At 39.2% G+C, this 19,401-nt stretch overlaps 1 pseudogene across 1 annotated transcript; it reads right to left on the minus strand.

The window, feature by feature from the left end:
• Positions 1-296: 296 nt before the first annotated feature.
• Positions 297-656, minus strand: LOC105540596 (annotated as a pseudogene). The gene has a single exon (XR_001006216.1). The product of XR_001006216.1 is annotated as a 60S ribosomal protein L37 pseudogene (transcript).
• Between the last annotated feature and the right edge of the window lie 18,745 nt (positions 657-19,401).

The following is a 19,401-nucleotide window of genomic DNA, read 5'->3' on the forward strand; positions in this document are numbered from 1 at the left end:
AAAGGGTTGCATGCCCAATAGGAGAGATTAAGAATGTAGAAAGAGCGTTGCACATTGAAGAACAAAGAGAAAGAGAAAATACTAAAAGCTTCCAGGAAAAAAAGAGCATATCTCCTCCAAAGGTACAAGAAGATTTAGCAGCAGATTTCTTAACAGCAACACTGGGGCCAAATATTTGGGGATTTTTCAGATATCATTCTGTTATTGATTTCTAATTTAATACCACTGTGATCCGAAAACATACTTTGTATGACTTAAATCCTTTTAAACTTACGGAGACTTTTTTTTTTTTTTTTAAACCAGAACATTTATTGCATGACTAATCGTTGACATTCTTTAGATGAACTAGATGCTGCAATAGCTGCCCTCTTGGGTTTAGGTGTTGTTCCTTCACGGAATCCATGCCTGAATCTGCGGTATACAATTTTTAGGTGCCTCATTCGACCAGTTCCGGTGGTATTTCGTCTTTTAGCCTTGGCACTCCAGTTATACTTTCTCTTGCGCTTGGCAGGGTAGCCACATTTGCCACAGGTCAACTTCTGAAGGTGGTAGGCCTTAGAGCCACAGCGGCGGCACAATGTGTGCGTCTTATTGCGACGCTTTCCATACGATGACGTTCCCTTCGTCATCTCGCTTCTGCAGCCGAGACCAGAGAGCATGGAGACATTTTATGGTGCACAATGTGGCTTATCTTGAACAGACACTTTACTAAAGAAGGTAGACGGATGGGAAATAAGCACATGAAAGACAGGCAACACCAATAGTCATTAGGGAAATGGAAATTAAAACTGTAATAAAATACCACCACACACTAACCATACCAAAAGTTGCCAAATATTTAAAGGAACTAGAACTCTAACATGCTGTTAGTTCAGAGGTAAAATTACTCAACTACTTCTATAGTTTCAAATCTTATGCTGAAATGTGATCCCCAGTGTTGGAGGTGGGGCCTAGTGGGAGGTATTTGGATCATAGGGGCGGATACCTCACGAATGGTTTAGCACCATCCCTTTGGTGATAAGTGAGTTCTTTCTCTATTAGTTCGTGTAAAAGCTGGTTGTTTAAAGGAGCCTGGCATCTCTCTTGCTAGTGCTTTCGCCATGTGACACACCTGCTCTCCCTACACATCATGAGTAACAGCTTCCTGAGGCCTCATCAAAAGCTGAGCAGATGCAAAGTGCCATGCTTGTACCGCCTGCAGAACTGTGAGCCAAATAAACCTCTTTTCTGTATAAATTACCCAGCCTCAAGCTGTAGCAGGACAAGCCACAGACAAAACCTCTCAGACACCGAGTTGTAGAAGGAAGGGCTTTATTCAGCTGGGAGCATCAGCAAGCTACTGCCTTAAAATCTGAGCTCCCCGAGTGCAAATTTCTGTCCCTTTTAAGGGCTCACAACACTAAAGATTTCATATGAAAGGGTCATGATTGATTGAGCAATCTCGGGGATACATGACAGGGGTTTCATGCACTGATAGAGAGAAACAGAACAGGGCAGGGAGTTTCACAGTGTTCTTCTATACAATGTCTGGAATCTGTGAATAATATCGGTTTCTAAGTTATGAGTTGGTTTTTAACTACTAGGTTTAGGCCAGGCAGGCCTAGGCCCAGTTTTGGGCCTGGCACTGGGCTGCCTGTCTTTGGTTTTACTTCCTTATTTTTCTTAAAACAAGTACTGAGTATAAAACAATATAAAACAATATGAGAGGGTCTCACTCTTTCCTCAAAGCAAAGCAAACAGATTAATATGACTACTTGAGAAATAGTTTGGCAGTTTCCTAAAAAGTTAACTATACAGGCCAGGGGCAATGGCTCATGTTTGTAATCCCAGGACTTTGGGAGGCCAAGGTGGGTGGATCACATGAGGCCAAGAGTTTAAGACCAGCCTGGTCAACATGGCGAAATCCCATCTCTACTAAAAATAAAAAAATTAGCTGGGCATGGTGGCACACGCCTGTAATCCCAGCTACTCAGGTGGTTGAGGCATGAGAATCACTTGAACCTGGGAGGTGAAGGTTGCAGTGAACCGAGATCATGCCACTGCACTCCAGCCTCAGCAATAGAGCAAGACCCTGTCTCTAAATAAATAAATAAGTGAAATATATACGTTCCATATGATCCAGCCATTTGACTCCAAAGAATTACCTCAGGAGAAAAAAAAGCATATGTTCACAAAAGACTTGTACATAAATGTTCATAGCAAATTTATTTGTAATAGTCCAAACTGGAAATAATCCAAATGTCTATTACTAGGTGAATGGATAAATAAATTGTAGCACATTTATGTAATGAAATACTATTCAGCAATAAAAAGAATAAACTATTGATCCATAAAACAACATAAGTGAACATCAAAATAATTATGCTAAATAGATAAAAAAGAGTATACACTGTTTTAACCATTTATAAAAAAATTCTAGAAAATGCAACTAATCTATAGTGATAGAAAGAAGATGGGTGGTTGCCTGGGAACAGGGGAAACAGGCAGGCAGGCGTGGGTGAGCAGGGTTACAAAAGAACGCAAGGAAGTTTGGTGGTGGTGGGAGGGGGAAGATAGAGATAAGTATGCTCATTATGCTTATATAATAATATATATATAATAAGGGTGATGGTTTCAAGAGTGTATACCTATAACTTACCCAAACATACATTCTAAATATTTTCAGTTTATTGTATGTCAACTATACCTTAATAAAGCTGTTTTTTAACAAAAAAACATAATAAATGAAAAATAAAATTTTTATCTGATAAAGATATATGAAATTCAGACCCTAAGTTTTTATTTTCAAAAACGAACAAAGAAAAGAGAAAGAAATAAAAATATATTTATAGCATAATAATCGAGAACTAAAATTCTAAATAATATCAGCACAGTAGTGGAGAGGAGGGGACAAAAAGACATGAGTTGTTAGCATCAGGACGAGTCCATACAGGAGGCAGAAACAGAGTTAGCAGGGTTCTAAAGAACTGAAAAATCTAAAAGGGAATCATTACCATCACACCAATTATATTCTCCCCAATAGTAGCAGTATTGTTCCACTAGCAACAGTTGTTTCCAGTTTGGTATTTTCAATGTTCCCAGAACCAGCCTCAACATACCCAAAGAAGTCTTAGTTCCAACTCTTCAGGGCAACTCCTCCAAATTCGTAGATTTTTTTTTTTTTTTTTTTTTTTTTTTAAACAGGGTCTCACTCTGTTGCCTAGGCTGGAGTGCAGTAGTGCAATCAGAGTTCACTGCAGCTTCAACCTCCTGGGCTCAAGCAATCCTCCCACCTCAGTCTCCCAGGTAGCTGGAACTAAGGTGCGAGCCACTACGCCCAGCTGATTATTTGTAATTTTTGTAGAGACAGGATCTCCCTGTGTTGCCCAGGCTGGTCTTGAGCTACTGAACTGAAGTGATCCACCTGCCTCAGTCTCCCAAAGTGCTAGGATTACAGGCATGAGCCACCATGCCCAGCCCAAATTTATAAATTTTATTAATTTCAACATCCTCTGATATTCTACAGAAATACTGAGGAAATGTGAATACCACTTATTTAAGAAATATTTTAAAAATTTTCACTACAATTTTTTTTTTGAGACAAGGTTTTGCTTGTCTCACCCAGGCTGGAGTGCAGTGGTGTTATCTCAGCTCACTGCAGCCTTGACCTCCTGAACTCCAGCAGTCCTCCCACTTCAGCCTCCCAAGTGGCTGGGACTACAGGCCCACACCACCACGTCTAGCTAACTTCTCTGTATTTTCTATAGATATGAGGTTTCACCATCTCGCCCAGGCTGGTTTCAAAATCCTGGAATCAAGAGATGTTCCCACCTCAGCTTCCCAAAATGCTAGGATTACAGGAATGAGCCACTGTGCCCAGTCTTTACCACCTTTTCTAAGGAAGATAATAGCATTGAAGTTATGTTTCCTCCCCAAAAAGCCCATATCTTTTAAAGATATATACTAAAATATTTACAGATGAAATAATATAATATCTGTGATTTTCCTCAAAATAACCTGAGGGGAAGGAATAGGTGGGTGGGGATAGAGATAACCAAGATTTGACAATAATTTATCATTATTATAATTGGATGGTAGATACATGAGAGTTCATTATAATATGCTACATTTTATGTTTGAGATTTTCCATAATGAGAAATATTTTTATTTTTACTTTTTATTATTTTTTTTTAGACGGAGTTTCTTGCTCTGTTGCCCAGGCTGGAGTGCAGTGACGCGATCTCAGCTCACTGCAACCTCTGCCTCCTGGGTTCATGCGGTTCTCCTGCCTCAGCATCCTGAGTAGCTGGGACTCCAGGCGCACCACCACCCCTGGCTAATTTTTGTATTTTTAGCAGAGACAGGGTTTCACCATGTTGGCCAGGCTGGTCTCGAACTCCTGACCTCAGGTGATCTGCCTGCCTCAGCCTCCCAAAGTGCTCGGCATGAGCCACCACGACTGGCAGAAAAATATTTTTAAAGCATGTATACAATAGTATTTAGATAATAAAAACACATATAAAGAAAAGTATAAATATCAAGTGCCCAAGAATTGCTGCCATTGGTGGGTGGTGGGGATGGAAATCAAAGGCAGAAGTAAAAGAAAATAAAAATGAATGAAAGTTGGAGAAGGAAGAGCCTAACACAGACCAATGGCCAAAGTACGAAACAAACTAAGGAGTATAATTGGACCAATCTTCAACAAACAGGAAAACTGGAAAGTAAAAACAGGAAAAACAAAACAGGCCAGGTGCAGTGGCTCATGACTGTAATTCCAACACTTTGGGAGGTTAAGGTGGGCAGATCACTTGAGTCTAGGAGTTGGAGACCAGCCTGGCTAACATAGCGAAACCCTGTCTCTACTAAAAATAGAAAAATGAGTCAGGTGTGGTGGTGCACACCATGCCTGTAATCCCAGCTACTCAGGAGGCTGAGGCACAAGAATCACTTGAACCTGGGAGGCGGAGGTTGCAGTGAGCCGAGATCACGGCACTACACTCCAGCCTGGGTGACAGAATGAGATTCTGTCTAAAAAAAAAGTCCTATGTCAGTCCAAAGACTGGCATTTAAGGATTTAAGGTCTCCTAAATTTGGTCTTGGCCTACCTTTTTAAGCGTATTTTTTCACCCACCTTGAAAAACTAACATCCCATCAAAATTAAATATCTATTGTTAACCATGTGTCTTAGTCTATTTCAGGCTGTTATAATAAAATACCATAACCTGGGTAGCTTATAAACAACAGAAATTTATTTATGACATTTCTATAGGCTAGGAAGTCCAAGATCAAGGCACAGCAGATTCCACGTCCAGTGATAGAGAGTGCCTTCTTGCTGTGTCCTTGCGTCATGGAAGGGTTTAGCTAGCTCTCTGGGGTGCCTACTGTAAAGGCACTGATCCCAATTACGAGTGCTTTACCTTCATGACCTAATCACATGCTAACGCCCTCACCTCCTAATACCAACAGCTTAAGGGATAAGATTTCAACATACGAATTTGGGGGGGGATGTAAGCATTCCATTCATTTCACCATGTATAGCCTATTCTTCAATGACCCCATCATATAGTTTCTGATGGTTCTACTGCTCCAAATTCTGCCCATGCTCCATCTCTGCATAACAACTTTTCACCTATCCTTCCAAATCTACCCTGTATACCATCTCCTCATGATGCTTTCCCTAGTGCCCTGCTCTCTTTTCTCTCAGTGGAGAGTGATCTACGTACAAAACGAAACACATCACACTTATCAGATTTGCTTAAGTATTTATCCTTTTATAATTGGTATTAGAATTTTTCTGTATTTGCCTTCTGTTCTAAAGATCCAGTTCTTTACAATGTAATATCCTAGGACAGGTATCAGTTGTGTTCATCTCTGTATCCCACAATACTTAGAACTGCTTCAAACACATGCAGGTGTCTCCTAGATGATAAATGGGGGAAAGACGGAGAGAAGGAAGGGAGGGAAAAAGAAAGGAAAAGAAAGACTGAATGAATAAATTGCATTGCAGTTCTTTCAAGGGAGAAAACTGACCAAATTCACTAGAAAACATAAAACAAAATACCCAAATTCACTTGAAAACATAAAAAGGATTTCATAAAAGATGTCATTAAGCCAGTTGCAGTGGCTCACGCCTGTGATCCCAACACTTTGGGAGGCTGAGGAGGGCAAATTACCTGAGTTCACGAGTTCAAGACCAGCCTGGCCAACATGGTGAAACCCTGTCTTTATTAAAAATACAAAAATTAGCCAGGCGTGGTGGTGGGTGCCTGTAGTCCCAGCTACTTCGGAGGCTGAGGCAGGAGAACTACTTGAGGCCAGGAGACAGAGGTTGCAGTGGGTCGAGATGGTGCCACTGTACTCCTGCCTCGGCGACAGAGCAACCCTCTGTCTCAAAAAAGAAAAAAAAAGATACCAGATATCATCAATTTTATAACGTTTCTTTCTCAGCTGTTTGGAGCCTCCTTTTTAAAGGCACTTAGGTGCATGCATCAAATGGTACAATAGAAACAAAAATGTAAGCGAAAAGCTGAAAAACAAATTCAGGAGCCTTTTGGTAGGTCCCCACCCCCTTTATACCTGCTGCAACAACAGCAGTAATGTGGAATAGGTGTTTCAACCCATTGCGCATGGAGGAGTTGGTGCTTCCCCACCCCTTACTCTACGTACCTCAGCTGATAGGCTCGGCAAGGGGTAAAAACAGCCATGGGACAGAAAAAATCCAGTCCTTTTATGGGAGATGGCATAAGTGTCTTTGGAGACAGGTAGTCCTTGGCTCAGATCCTGAGCATGGTTTTCTTAGGTCTGTGACCTTGAGCAACTCATTCAACCGCTCTGATTTTCTCTGTTGAGTTTCCTAACATCAAAATGGAGTGACAGCTATTGTGGTCGCCATTGTTATTACTGACTGCCCTGCCTCATCCTTCTTTTAAATGACGTGATGCCTTTTGGGTAGAAGGGAGGCTGTTGCAATTTTCCTGTTGAAAGGGGAGTGAGTTGGAACTGCCCTGTGATTCCATGGACACTTGTGTGTGTGTGGAAGGCTGGAAAAACAAAGGGTACAGTAAGTTTGTGACAGAAGCTTCCCTGAGACACCTGGAGACCCTTTGGCTTTGAGCAGAGCTACTCCTGGACCAAGGAGAGCAAGCCTTGGGGACTACACTGAAGCCACCAAGAACCCGACTACTCAACAGTCCTGAGGGGACTGTGTCTGGGGACTGCACACAGTGCAGATCCCAGGATGTCTCACGTGATCCTCCTTCAGGCCACCGGAAGTGCAGTGGCCGTGGCCAGGAACAAAGCGGGAGAGCTAGCAGCAGGTACCACCCGGGACTTCAGAGGAGCAAGTTATAGACCTGGTGTAAGGCACGCTGTCCAGGACTCCCAGAAATACCTAATGAGAATCGTGAGAAAGTGGAGGATGAGGGACAGGTCAAGGGATCACAGCCTGGGGAGAAGAACCATGGAAAGTTGGACATTAAAATTTAATGGTATTTCATTTTCTACCCCAGGTGGATGAAATCAAGGCTTGCTGCTGACAACATATAAATCATGCCATATGATGCTAATTCTAAAATGCCATTAATTGTAAGTTGTGCCATCGATTTAAATAAGACTTCTTTGAAAAAAAAAATTTACTCCTAAAATTAATCATAAACAATGATCATAAAAGAAATCCTGAATTCAAACTCCAGTCAGCATCTAGCCAGCGATGGTGGCTCACACCAATAATCCCAGCATTTTGGGAGGCTGAGATTGGAGGATCGCTTGAGACCAGGAGTTTGAGACCAGCCTGGGCAACATAGTGAGATCCCATCCATATTTAAAAATTTTTTTAATTTTATATATTTTATTTTATTGTATTTGATTGTTTTTAAAATTTTCAATAGGTTTTTGGGGAATAGGTGTTTGGTTACATTAATAAGTTCTTTAGTGGTGATTTCTGAGATTTTGGTGCACCCATCATCCAAGCAGTGTACACTGTACCCATTGTGTAGTCTTTTATCCCTCACCCCCCCCCACCCTCTCCTCCAAGTCCCCAAAGTCCGTTATATCATTCTTACACCTTTGTGTCCTCATCGCTTAGCTCCCACTTATAAGTGAGAACACACTGTATCTGGTTTTCCATTCCTGAGTTACTTCACTTAGAATAAAAGTCTCCAATTCCATCCAGGTTGCTGTGAATGCCATTATTTCGTTCCTTTTTATGGCTGAGTAGTATTCCATTTTCTTTATCCACTCGTTGATTGATGGGCATTTGGGTTGGTTCTATATTTTTTGCAACTGCAAATTGTGCAGCTATAAACATATATGTGCAAGTATCTTTTTCATATAACAATTTCTTTTCCTCTGGGTAGGTACCTACTAGTGGGATTGCTGGATCAAACGGCAGATCTACTTTTAGTTCAAAAAACATTTTTTAATTTAAAAAATAAAATTAAAATAATAATAATAATTTAAAAAGCACCAGTTGGTGTGATGCATGCTGATAATACCAACTATTCAGGCGGATCACTTGAGGCCAGGAGTTGGAAACCAACCCAGGAAACATAGGGAGACCCCATCTCTATTTAAAAAAATAAAACAATCCTGGATTCAGATAACATAAACTATAAACTGTAACAAACAAGTATCAAAACAGAGGAAATGTGATATTTGTACCACTTAATAAACTTCCCTGTTATTCAGTAAATAAAAAATTAATGGTACATTTAATGCTTTGATAATTGTGAAGATCCTTACAAACATTACTTTTACATTTTGAAATACACATATACAATTTTACATGAAGTTTCTGAACAGAGGTAAAGATGGAATATAAAATATTTTGATCAATATTCTTTCCACTAATTATGATAACTTTATTTATACTGTACACTATTTGAGAAGTAACTGTCAGTAGAAAACAAGTGAAAATTCATATCCAAAAGGTAGAAAGTACATATTTTATTTTTCTAAAAAGAAGATTCTAAGTGTTTCATTTTGTCACCATTAAAGTTTGCCAAAATGCCGATTTTTCGTCTATGAAAAATTAGGTATGTTGTAAACTGAGTACATAAATAACATTTTATTGGACATAAAACACTATGTGGTTACATAAACTTTAGAAATGAGGTATAGTTCACATTTGGTACAATATTAACATTAAAACAGACACATTGAATGGTGAGAAGATAATTTTTATTATATATATAGAAACAGTGAATTGGGAAATATAAGAAAAATCCTTCACAAAACAAGAGATATTTTATCTGTAAAAATCAGTAATTCTCATGGCTTATTCCAAGTGATATGAAGATAATCAAATAGTAGTTCCTTAAATTTTATAACTAAAGCATATGTAGAAGTATTCACTTATATCTGCAATTTACTTTTAAAAATGGTAAAAAGAACTGTGCATAAGTAATAAAAATAAACCTATTTCCTACTATTAACTACAACTTTCAAAGGTGAATAGTTGTATTATTTTAGAATTATCAATATACAAGTATTTCAATATTCAAACATAGTTTATAAACATGTCATTTTAAACACCATTTCCTTTTCTGAAAAACATACTCCCGTCATCTAAACTGTATCTTCTTCCCCTTATTCTTTGTCATAGCCTCTTTCACTGTCATGAAATATCACAATTTTAAATTGTGCTGCAGCAGGCCAGGTCTCACGAACAGCTGACCAGGCAGGCCTCCATGACAACTGTTTCAGCACTGACTGTTAAGTTAAATATTAAAAGTTGATACAGGCTGGGCGCAGTGGCTCACGCCTGTAATCCCAGCACTTTTGGAGGCCGAGGCGGGGGGATCACGAGCTCAGGAGATCGAGACCATCTTGGCTAATATGGTGAAACAAAAAAAAAAAAAAAAAAAAAAAAATTAGCCGAGCATGGTGTCGGGCGCCTGTAGTCCCAGCTACTTGGGACGCTGAGGCAGGAGAATGGCATGAACCCCGGAGGCGGAGCTTGCAGTGAGCCGAGATCGCACCACTGCACTCCACCCTGGGGGACAGAGCGAGCCTCTGCCTCAGAAAAAAAAAAAAGGTTGATAGAAAGCCGGATACGGTGGCTCATGCTTGTAATCCCAGCACTTTGGGAAGCTGAAGCGGGTGGATCACTTCAGGTCAGGAGTTCGAGAGCAGCCTGGTCAACATGGTGAAACCCCTGTCTCTACCAAAAATACAAAAATTAACTGGGCATGGTGGCTGGCGCCTGTAATCCGAGCTACTCTGGAGGCCAAGGCAGGAGAATCACTTGACCCTGAAGGCGGAGGTTGCAGTGAGCCGAGATTGCAGTGAGCCAAGATCATGCCACTGCACTCCAACCTGGGCGACAGAGCAAGACTTCGTCTCAAAAAAAAAAAAAAACACACACACACAACCAAAGGTGATAAAGCCAGTGTCCTTATACAAAGGCTGGAAGGTAACAAAAAGCCCACTGAGAGTTTTGCCTAAGCTTTTCCTGGGCCTTGAAGCATGACGAGATAACGAAGGAATTCTTAACAGGATCCGTCTAGGATTAAACAAGTTCTACTGGGGTCTGAAGGATCTCCCCAAACCTCCATGATTTAGCAAGGAGACAAGATAAGGGTAATTACCTCTGGCACCTGGACCCATCTAGATTACGTAAATTTACTGAGGCTCCAGAGGAAGGTCTTCAGGACACAGACTTTACTTACAGGTTAGAAGAAATTAAGAACTTATGTCTTTTTGATGAATGCACTCTTACACGTAGACGTAAGTTTAGAAGGTATATAAGCTCTGCAAAACTTCGTAACTTTGAGTTGGTCTGCTGATGTTTTCCCGGCCTTCTCCCTGTACCCGGTTACAGAAGTAAACTCTCTTCTTTCCCAGTTCATCTGCATCTCGTTATTGGGCCATGAGAATAAGCAGCCTGATCCTCGGTTCATTCCAGGAACACTGTATTCGTTTATGTGGCTCTTCATTTAACACTAGTCTCCTCCCACCCAACTAGGCTACAAGCTCTATATGAAATATCCTGTCTTTTGCTTATTATTTTGTCCCAGCACCTAGCACACAGTACCTGATACCTAGTAGGCACTTAATAAATATCCATTAAATCTATTCATATTTCTCCAGTCCCCTTACTTTACTCCTTTTTCTGCATCTATCCCTTTATTAAACCCCTACACTTCCCAGCTCCTCCATTAACCCCTGCAGAGTATTCACTGACTGCTGGAACTACAGCATCACTGAGAAGCAAGAGATGGACTGACCTGATAGAGGGAGAGCTGCCCCCTCCAGGATGATGCCACCATCACAGGAGGTGAGAAAGAACACAGCATCTTCTGCAAATGCTACAGTGAAGAGGGACAGGGTGGGGATAAGATCACTGACCCCAGGTCACTGACCCCAGTGTCCTCAAAGCCAACAGCTGACTGTGCAGGAAAGCCCTGAGCCAATTACTAGATATGTAAACTTAAAAAAAAGAAATGCTTAAGTCATCAAAATTTACTATTTTCAATGGCAAAATGAGGATATTATTGTCCACCTCAAATGGTTGTAGTGACAATTAAATAAGAGGATGCTTGTGAATTTGAACACAATGACAAACACATCAAATACATACTAATGTCTCAATTAATGCCATAATTATTTGATCCAGATCTGCAAACATTCAAAAACAGCTTTGCATATATAAGCCTTGAATTAAACGAATCAGCCTTCTTGATCTTTTCCAGATGAATCATCTGCCCAACTTCTTCCCATACAATGAAATAGCATATCTTAAATATGCAAATTAGTAGCTTTTGTGCACTAATCAAAGAGAGATTGCTCTGCTCCAACTGTCTCCTCATACACTCAGCTGAAGTATTAAGACACTCTGCTAGCTTTCTCACAAGATAAACATGTTGTTCATGTTGCACTGCAAGCTACTGGGCCAGAGCCCCACTGAAGGCTGCTTGAAATACCTCAAATGTGATTTCAGAAATAAGATAGTAAATAGGCATGTGCCTTTTAGTAATAGCACCTGTGGAGAACTTTCTTCTCTAGGCAATTTTTCCAAAGCATTTTCATATATGTTGTTGTTGAAGCCTCACAATAACTGTGAGACACAGACAGAATTATTATCCTTTCCAATTTTTCTTATTAAAAAAAAAAATCTTGCTGGGTACAGTGGCTCATGCCTGTAGTCCCAGCACTTTGGGAGGCTGAGGCGGGTGGATCACCCAAGATCAGGAGTTCGAGACCAGCCTGGCCAACATGACGAAACTCTGTCTCTACTAAAAACACAAAAGTTAGCTGAGTGTGGTGGTGGGTGCCTGTAGTCCCAGCTACTCGGGAGGCTGAGGCAGAAGAATCCTTTGAACCCTGGAGGCGGAGGTTGCAGTGAGCTGAGATCGCACCATTGCACTGCAGCCTGGGTGACAGAGGAAGACCCTGTCTCAAAAAAAAAAAAAAACAAAAACAAAAACAAACTTTTATTTTTTCCCAGAACTTCGGCTAAGAGGTTCACTTATTTGCTTAAAGTATTATCACCAGCACACTAATATTTTGAAAGGAGGAATGAATGACTTAATGAATGAACTGGTAAGTAAGAAATTCAAACCCCTAATCCAGGCTGTTGGCCTTCCCTTCCCTTCCCTTCTCCCTTTCTTCATCTCTCTCTCTCTCTTTCTCCTTTTTTATTTCTGGTAATTTTTCATAATCTGTACTACAGCTTTTTTGTCCTTCTAAGCTCCGGACCTCTGGAATGCAGTTACTAATGCGATTACTAAAACTATAAGCCTCAAAAAAAAAAGGCATAATAGCCATTGTTGTTTATGACTTCAACAGTATTCTTTCTAAGTACAGTTAAAGGAAACTCAGCTCTCTTTAATCATGCAACAACATGTTACCTGAATTGAGCTGTTAACAGACTTTAAAATTTGAAATAAATATTTGCAGACTTACGTTGGCCTTTCAAGCCAATCACTTTATAATCATCTGAATACAGAACAGCCCTGAAGCTGTATAAACCAGCCATAACTTGAAAACTAAAACTTGGAAACCCCAAAACATATTACTGTAGTTAAAATGTAATGACTCTGAACCTCCTTTCTACACCTAGAAAATATAAGAATGGATAAAAGAGAAGCAGCCCTTATTGAGGAGTCTGTCTTTAAGCAGAATTTATGTTATTTTCTTATAAGGGAAAAAAAAAACAGGATTTATAAGCAACTTTGAGTGTAATACACTAATATGAATTATTTATTTCTTATATATTTGACATCATCAAATGTACCAGATTTCTGAAAAACATGACTACTTGTACTTTTCCCTCTTGTTTTACATTCTCTATGTTTTCTACCATCCTGTGCCTGGAACTCCATATCAGCATGGTCTTCCTGAAGATTATGGTGTAATACTATCAAAGGCATTGCCACTCATTATTGTTTTTATCCTAAGTAAATTCTGAAAAAAATAAAAACCTTCACCACATAACAACATGGTAAGTCGATTTAAAATATCAGTCAAATTTCTTTAACATTATGACACTATTTTGGTGTACTGAGTAAATCTCATAAATCTCTCATAAACCTTTCAGGCTTTAGGCATTGGTTAAATACTATGTTTCTAAGGATCTATAGATTCATAACAGAAACTAGGGACTCTCAAAGGGAACCAAAGCATCTGTCTTTCAATTACAATTCATGCTGATTAACCCACTCCATATTTAAGAAGGAGGCTGCATGCCCTACTCGAAGGGAAATGAAGAAAAAAACTTCTCTACTATAACTGTCCGATTTTATCTTCAGCAGGAGCAAAGGAAAATTCTCTAAGAGCTGACAGCTCTTTGGACCTGCAGAGTCACTGCACCTGTAAGTAAATTTTCAGCAAAACTAACTAGAAGACAGTCTGACACATTCATAACAACAGGTGCTCTATATTATTTCAAAATGGCACCTAAAGTGATCCAATGTATTGTGTTTATTTTCCGTCTTCTCTTTCTAGAAGGAAAGCTTCATGACAGCAGAAATGCTGCCATTCTCATTCACCCAATATCCCCAGCACCGAAAACAGGGCCCATACAGAGTGGGTGCCTAGTATTTGTTAAATAAACAAACACAAATTTAATCTGACAGATAATTGCCTTAGTTACTTAACTGTGGCACTTTACATATTATCCAAATCCAAACTTTCAAACTAAGTTCCTTGCAACCCAGATCAACACTGGTACTAACTTGACAGCAGGTTTATGAACATATATATATATATATAATCCAAGTTATTAAACATTAAAAGACAACTGTAAAATATTTCTTTCTTTCTTTTTTTTTTTTTGAGACAGAGTCTTGCTCTGTTGCTCAGGCTGGAGTGGAGTGGCACGATCTTGGCTCACTGCAACCTCTGCCTCCCAGGTTCAAGTAATTCTTCTGCCTCAGTCTCCTGAGAAGCTGGGATTACAGGTCTGCAACACCATGCCCAGCTAGTTTTTTGGTTTTGTATTTTTAGTAAAGACAGGGTTTGACCATGTTCTTAGTTGTTTTGCATCATGAAAAAAAAAAAAAGTACCAGATGTAACCTCAATAATAATTTATCTTCAAGGACAAATTCTCACAGTCAAGGTTTCAGCTATTGCCATCACCATTGCAATCAAATTATGACTCAGAAAAACTACCAGATTTCCCCATCACAAATGCCTACAACTACAGAATTATGCCCCTGACCTTACTGAACACAGCATAAGCAGTGATTAGTTGCCTGGACACGGAAATGGTTCATGATCTCTCACAAAAGTTACATTGGCTTTTCCTGGACAGGACAAAATGGTTTTGTTGTGTGCTTGAGAGACATCTCTAGACAGAGAATTTTCATCTTTGATCCCATGAATTTTGGTGAATTATATTATAAAATGATACTGTTTTATTTCCATGGATTTACTTTAAGGATTGTATTTAGAGACAATTTCCTTTAAAAAGAAATCATCACTTGGGAGTCTTCTAGCTATACTAATCCTCAAGTTACTTTAATCTCTCAAGCGTCTACTTCAAGTGATTGGTGATTCGACTCCTAACCAATCTGTCTTTTGGTCTTACTCTATGTCTTCCTCCATCAGCACATGACATAGATATTATTCTGAACCCCAAAAATTATGAACTAGGAAATCAAAGGGTATAGAGAGAGAAATAGAAATGTATTATAAAACATAAAAATAGCATCAAATTTAAGAGTTTATTTTGTACAGTCTTGGCCCAGTAAATATGACTCCTTTATGTTGAAAATCTCTTTTGAATTAATTATACCATTGCTCTTGGGGCAAGGAGTGTCCAGAATTTGCAGTCAAAAGAAATGGGGTTAAGTCCAGTTTCTATCATTAAATGTTTCTCTAAGAACTGAATCAGTTATTAGAAGGAGTGGGGGACAAGAGTCGAATAATAAACACTGGGGACTATAAAAGGTGGGAGAATAGGGAGAGGGGTGAAGGTTGAAAAATTACCTGTTGAATACAGCGTTCACTATTCAGGTGATGGGTATGCTAGAAGCCCATAGTGCATCATATGCATGTAAGAAAGTGGCACTTGTACCCCCTAAATATACAAAAATAAATAAATAGGAAAAAAGTAGTGGGGCATAGAGAGAAAATTATGAAAGAGCAAATTAAATTTGTCAAAAAGTACCATAAGTTTATATGTTTATCTACTATAAGTTTATGCAAAACAAATTAAAACTGTTAAAAAGACAAGACTCTTAATGTAAAGCACGAGGTACATTGTAGGTATATGAGAAGTGTTTGTTCCGTCACCTCTTATGTCTTCCTTTCTTCTGTCATAGCACTTCCTAAACCAAAAAGGTCTACTCAGATTTCAGGTGTTATTGTTTGTATGGTTTTGTTTTGTTTTTAGCGATGTGAGGAAAGTGGAATGAACTTGGACTTTGAAGGCAAATTAACCTGGAATCAAATGCCTGTTCTGCTGTTTGCAAGTGTGATCTTTGGGTGTGCTTCCTAATCTGTGAGCTTCAACTTCCTCCTCTGTAAACCAAGGTAATACCTTATAGTAGCCTTTCCCAAACTTTTTCATAATATTGTATACTTTGAAAATGAGAATATTTTTACTGCAAAGGATGTTGCCACCTACAGTGAGAGGTGACCAGATCAGGGAGCTCTAATCACCTGAATGAAGTCCTGCTTTGCTTTCACAAGGGCTGAGGGCAATTGGCACTTTGGCACTTGGTAACTCTACAGGGCACATTAATGTTCTGGGCACACTGTTTGGGAAGCTCTGCTTTACTCAGTTTGTGGGGAGGAATTAATACAAGACTTTCTGATCATAACAGATACTGAATAATGTCTTAATTCCCCTTCCTTCTCCAGATCAAAGAAAAACAGAGCAACCTACTTATCCGGTGCCCATCCCCTTGGCAGAACACTCCTCTGAAGGATGATGGTTTGGCTGTGCTGGGGCAGAGCTGCCCACACCAAATGAGCTTTCACAGCAACATCTGATGAGGAACTCACTGGCCTGCCTTTCCTTGACAGCTGGGGCCTGCCAGCCTTGAAGCATGACTCCACAAGGTCCCTACCCAAGGCTATGGAGGTTGCTGCTGCTGTTTTCTATTTAATTCAGGTTTCTGCTTAGAAAGGAAGAAGGTAGAGGAGCCAGCAAAGTTTTGTGTGAATGATACTTGCAGAAAAAACACTAGTAGCCGTCACAAAACTTTAAAAATTAAAGTGCCAGTGAGGTGGCTTTTGGTGGCCAGATGAAAGCTGTTAACCCCAGCTTTTACAAGTGCTGGGCTTTTGAGTAAGAGGGGAGGGTCTTTCTGGAAAAGTTTGAGACCTGTTACCATTGTAGCAGCAAAAGCATCCACGGCTAGTGTTTTCCAAGCTCACTGCTACTTGTTGCAGTCTAGCAGTGTTGTGTCTCCTGAAATTCCTACCTTTCCTTGATGTATGCAAAAGAAGTACCAACTTATTAAGCTCCTAATATGTGCCAGATGCTCCATGTATGTTACTTTTGATCTTCACAACCGCTCAGCAACTTACTTCTTCTCCTCACTCCCAATTACACAGATGATGAAATTGAAGCAGAGTAGTTTGCCTAGGATTACAGAGCTAGGAGGGACCAGAGTTGGGATTCTCCCTCAGTACTAATACACGGTATGCCACATTTCCTGTCTAGTAGTAACAAAGCTTCTAAGAAATCTGAGTTTTCATTTGTTAAAACTGGATTTTTAAGAAATGTAGACAGGAGTACTAAGTACTCTGTAGTTTAATGCTAATATTGGTACAAGTATATAACTAGTTTCTCATGTACTGGTATAACATACTTCAGAGGGTACACCAGGGCTGGATGAGTATGTGAACCCAAAAATATCTGAGACAGGTCTCAGTTCACTTAGAAAGTTTATTTTGCCAAGTTTGAGACGTGTACCCATGACACAGCCTCAGGTGGTCCTGACGATATGTGCCTAAAGTGGTTAGGGCAAAGCTTGTTTTTATACATTTTAGGGAGACATGAGACATCAATCAATATATGTAAGATGTAAATTGGTTATGTCCAGAAAGGCACAACAACTTAAGCAGGGAGGGGCTTCCAGGTCATATGTAGGTGAGAGATAAACGGTTGCATTCTTTTGAGTTTCTGATTAGCCTTTCCAAAGGAAGCAATCAAATATGCATTTATCTCAGTGAGCAGAGGGGTGACTTTGAATAGAATGGGAGGCAGGTTTGCCCTAAACAGTTCCCAGCTTGACTTTTCCCTTTAGCTTAGTGATGTTGGGACTCCAAGATTCATTTTCCTTTCACACTTCTTCCATTTTCTTTTTAAAAATCTTTTGAAGAAAGCATTTTAGAAGCAAACGAGTCTCTGCTCTCATGGCTAGATAGTTTATTCCTACAGGGGTAGGTCCCGAGTTATTAGGAAAGCTCATTTTTAGCAGGTTGAGAAATCGCATGTCCTTTGAAGAGAAAATAGTAGGAGGAAGGGAGAAAAACAACAACAAACAAGAGAGCAATCCTGGAAAATCTATATAGACCACATTACTTTGAAGTCCATACATCACTAGGTAGGTATGAAAGTGGCTTATGTACAGAAATAGGTTGCTGTTATTTTCTTCTGAAGTTTAAGTTGTCCAGATTCAGTTTGCAGGACTTTAGAAAGTACAGCTTAGTTTTCAATTATTTCAAATTAGGAAAAATGGAGTGAGGGGAAGGAAAAGAAGTAAAAAAATTGAAAACATTATTTTGGAGACTTGTAGCCAGGAAAAATTAGAATTCAGTCTAAACTGTAGAAAATAATAAAAAAAAGAAAAACATTAGGCAAGACTAAAATCTAACAACAGGTGTACTGTAGTTTTTGAAACATATTTTTTCTCTCTCTAGTTTCCCATTTTTACTAAAGACAAATCACGGAGGAACCAATTTGCTTTATTATACTTGGCCAGATTATTTGTATGAAGTGAAGCAAGAATAATTATTTTACACATAGGCTTTTAAAATTAACTTTGATGGACTTCTTCCATAGAAGGAATCTCAGATAAGGCTTTTTTAAAGCCCAGCCCAGCCATAGATTTGTACCATCAAATACCTATGAGTTGGGTGAATTATCTTGGGCCTGTCAGAAAGTGACATTCTTTACTTACCACAGGTCAGGAACATTGTTCAGGGACTGTGCAGACAAGGTATGAGGCCAGTTTCCCCAAGGGGTTTTTATTGGCTCTATGAGTCAAGTTTAATACCTTAAAGGAAAGCACACCATTCCAGCAAAAGACTCAGTAAAATAACCAGTTTCTCCAATTGTGTCCTGTTACAAATAAAAACAGATTCTTTCACTTATGCAAATAACTATATTGCCATAAGTCATGAATACTCACAAATAGTTTCTAAATTTTGGAGAAATCAGGTAGAGAGAAACAAATAAGTTTCAAATTTTGTTCATAGGAGTATACTTGTTAAAAGCTGTCAATAGTTCAAAAGAAAAGTTTCCTTGACTCTGAAAAACAAAACAAAGGATCAGCAACATTTTGTGTAAAAAGCCAAAAAGATTACTTCAGTATTCTATTGGTTCAGTCCATGCAGTTAATTTCTGTTCTGCTTGATATTCATGAACATTTCAGCTCTCCATGAGTCCTGAAAGTTTTTCCTCTTTTCTGATGTTACATTCTCCAAAGTTATCAGAAAACTGCATTCAAGAACATGTGTTAAGAGTTTTATAACTGATTATAAAACTACCTTCAAAAGAGGAACAAAACAAGACAACAATTGTCCATGGAAAACAAAGTTTTAGGGCAGCCATAGTCAAAGACACAATTGACAAGAAAATTTGTTACCTCTGTGGCATACAATAATTTAACATAACAATTGTAATTAGTGATAACATACACTAAGTCATATCAGAATTTTAGGAGTTTCCTATTATTTTGGAACAGATACCAATAACACATTTATACAAACACAGCCCAAAGAAAACCAAATACCATTTCATATTT

The sequence above is a fragment of the Mandrillus leucophaeus genome, unplaced genomic scaffold (assembly GCF_000951045.1).
Source record: "Mandrillus leucophaeus isolate KB7577 unplaced genomic scaffold, Mleu.le_1.0 Scaffold223, whole genome shotgun sequence".
Lineage (NCBI taxonomy): Eukaryota > Metazoa > Chordata > Mammalia > Primates > Cercopithecidae > Mandrillus > Mandrillus leucophaeus.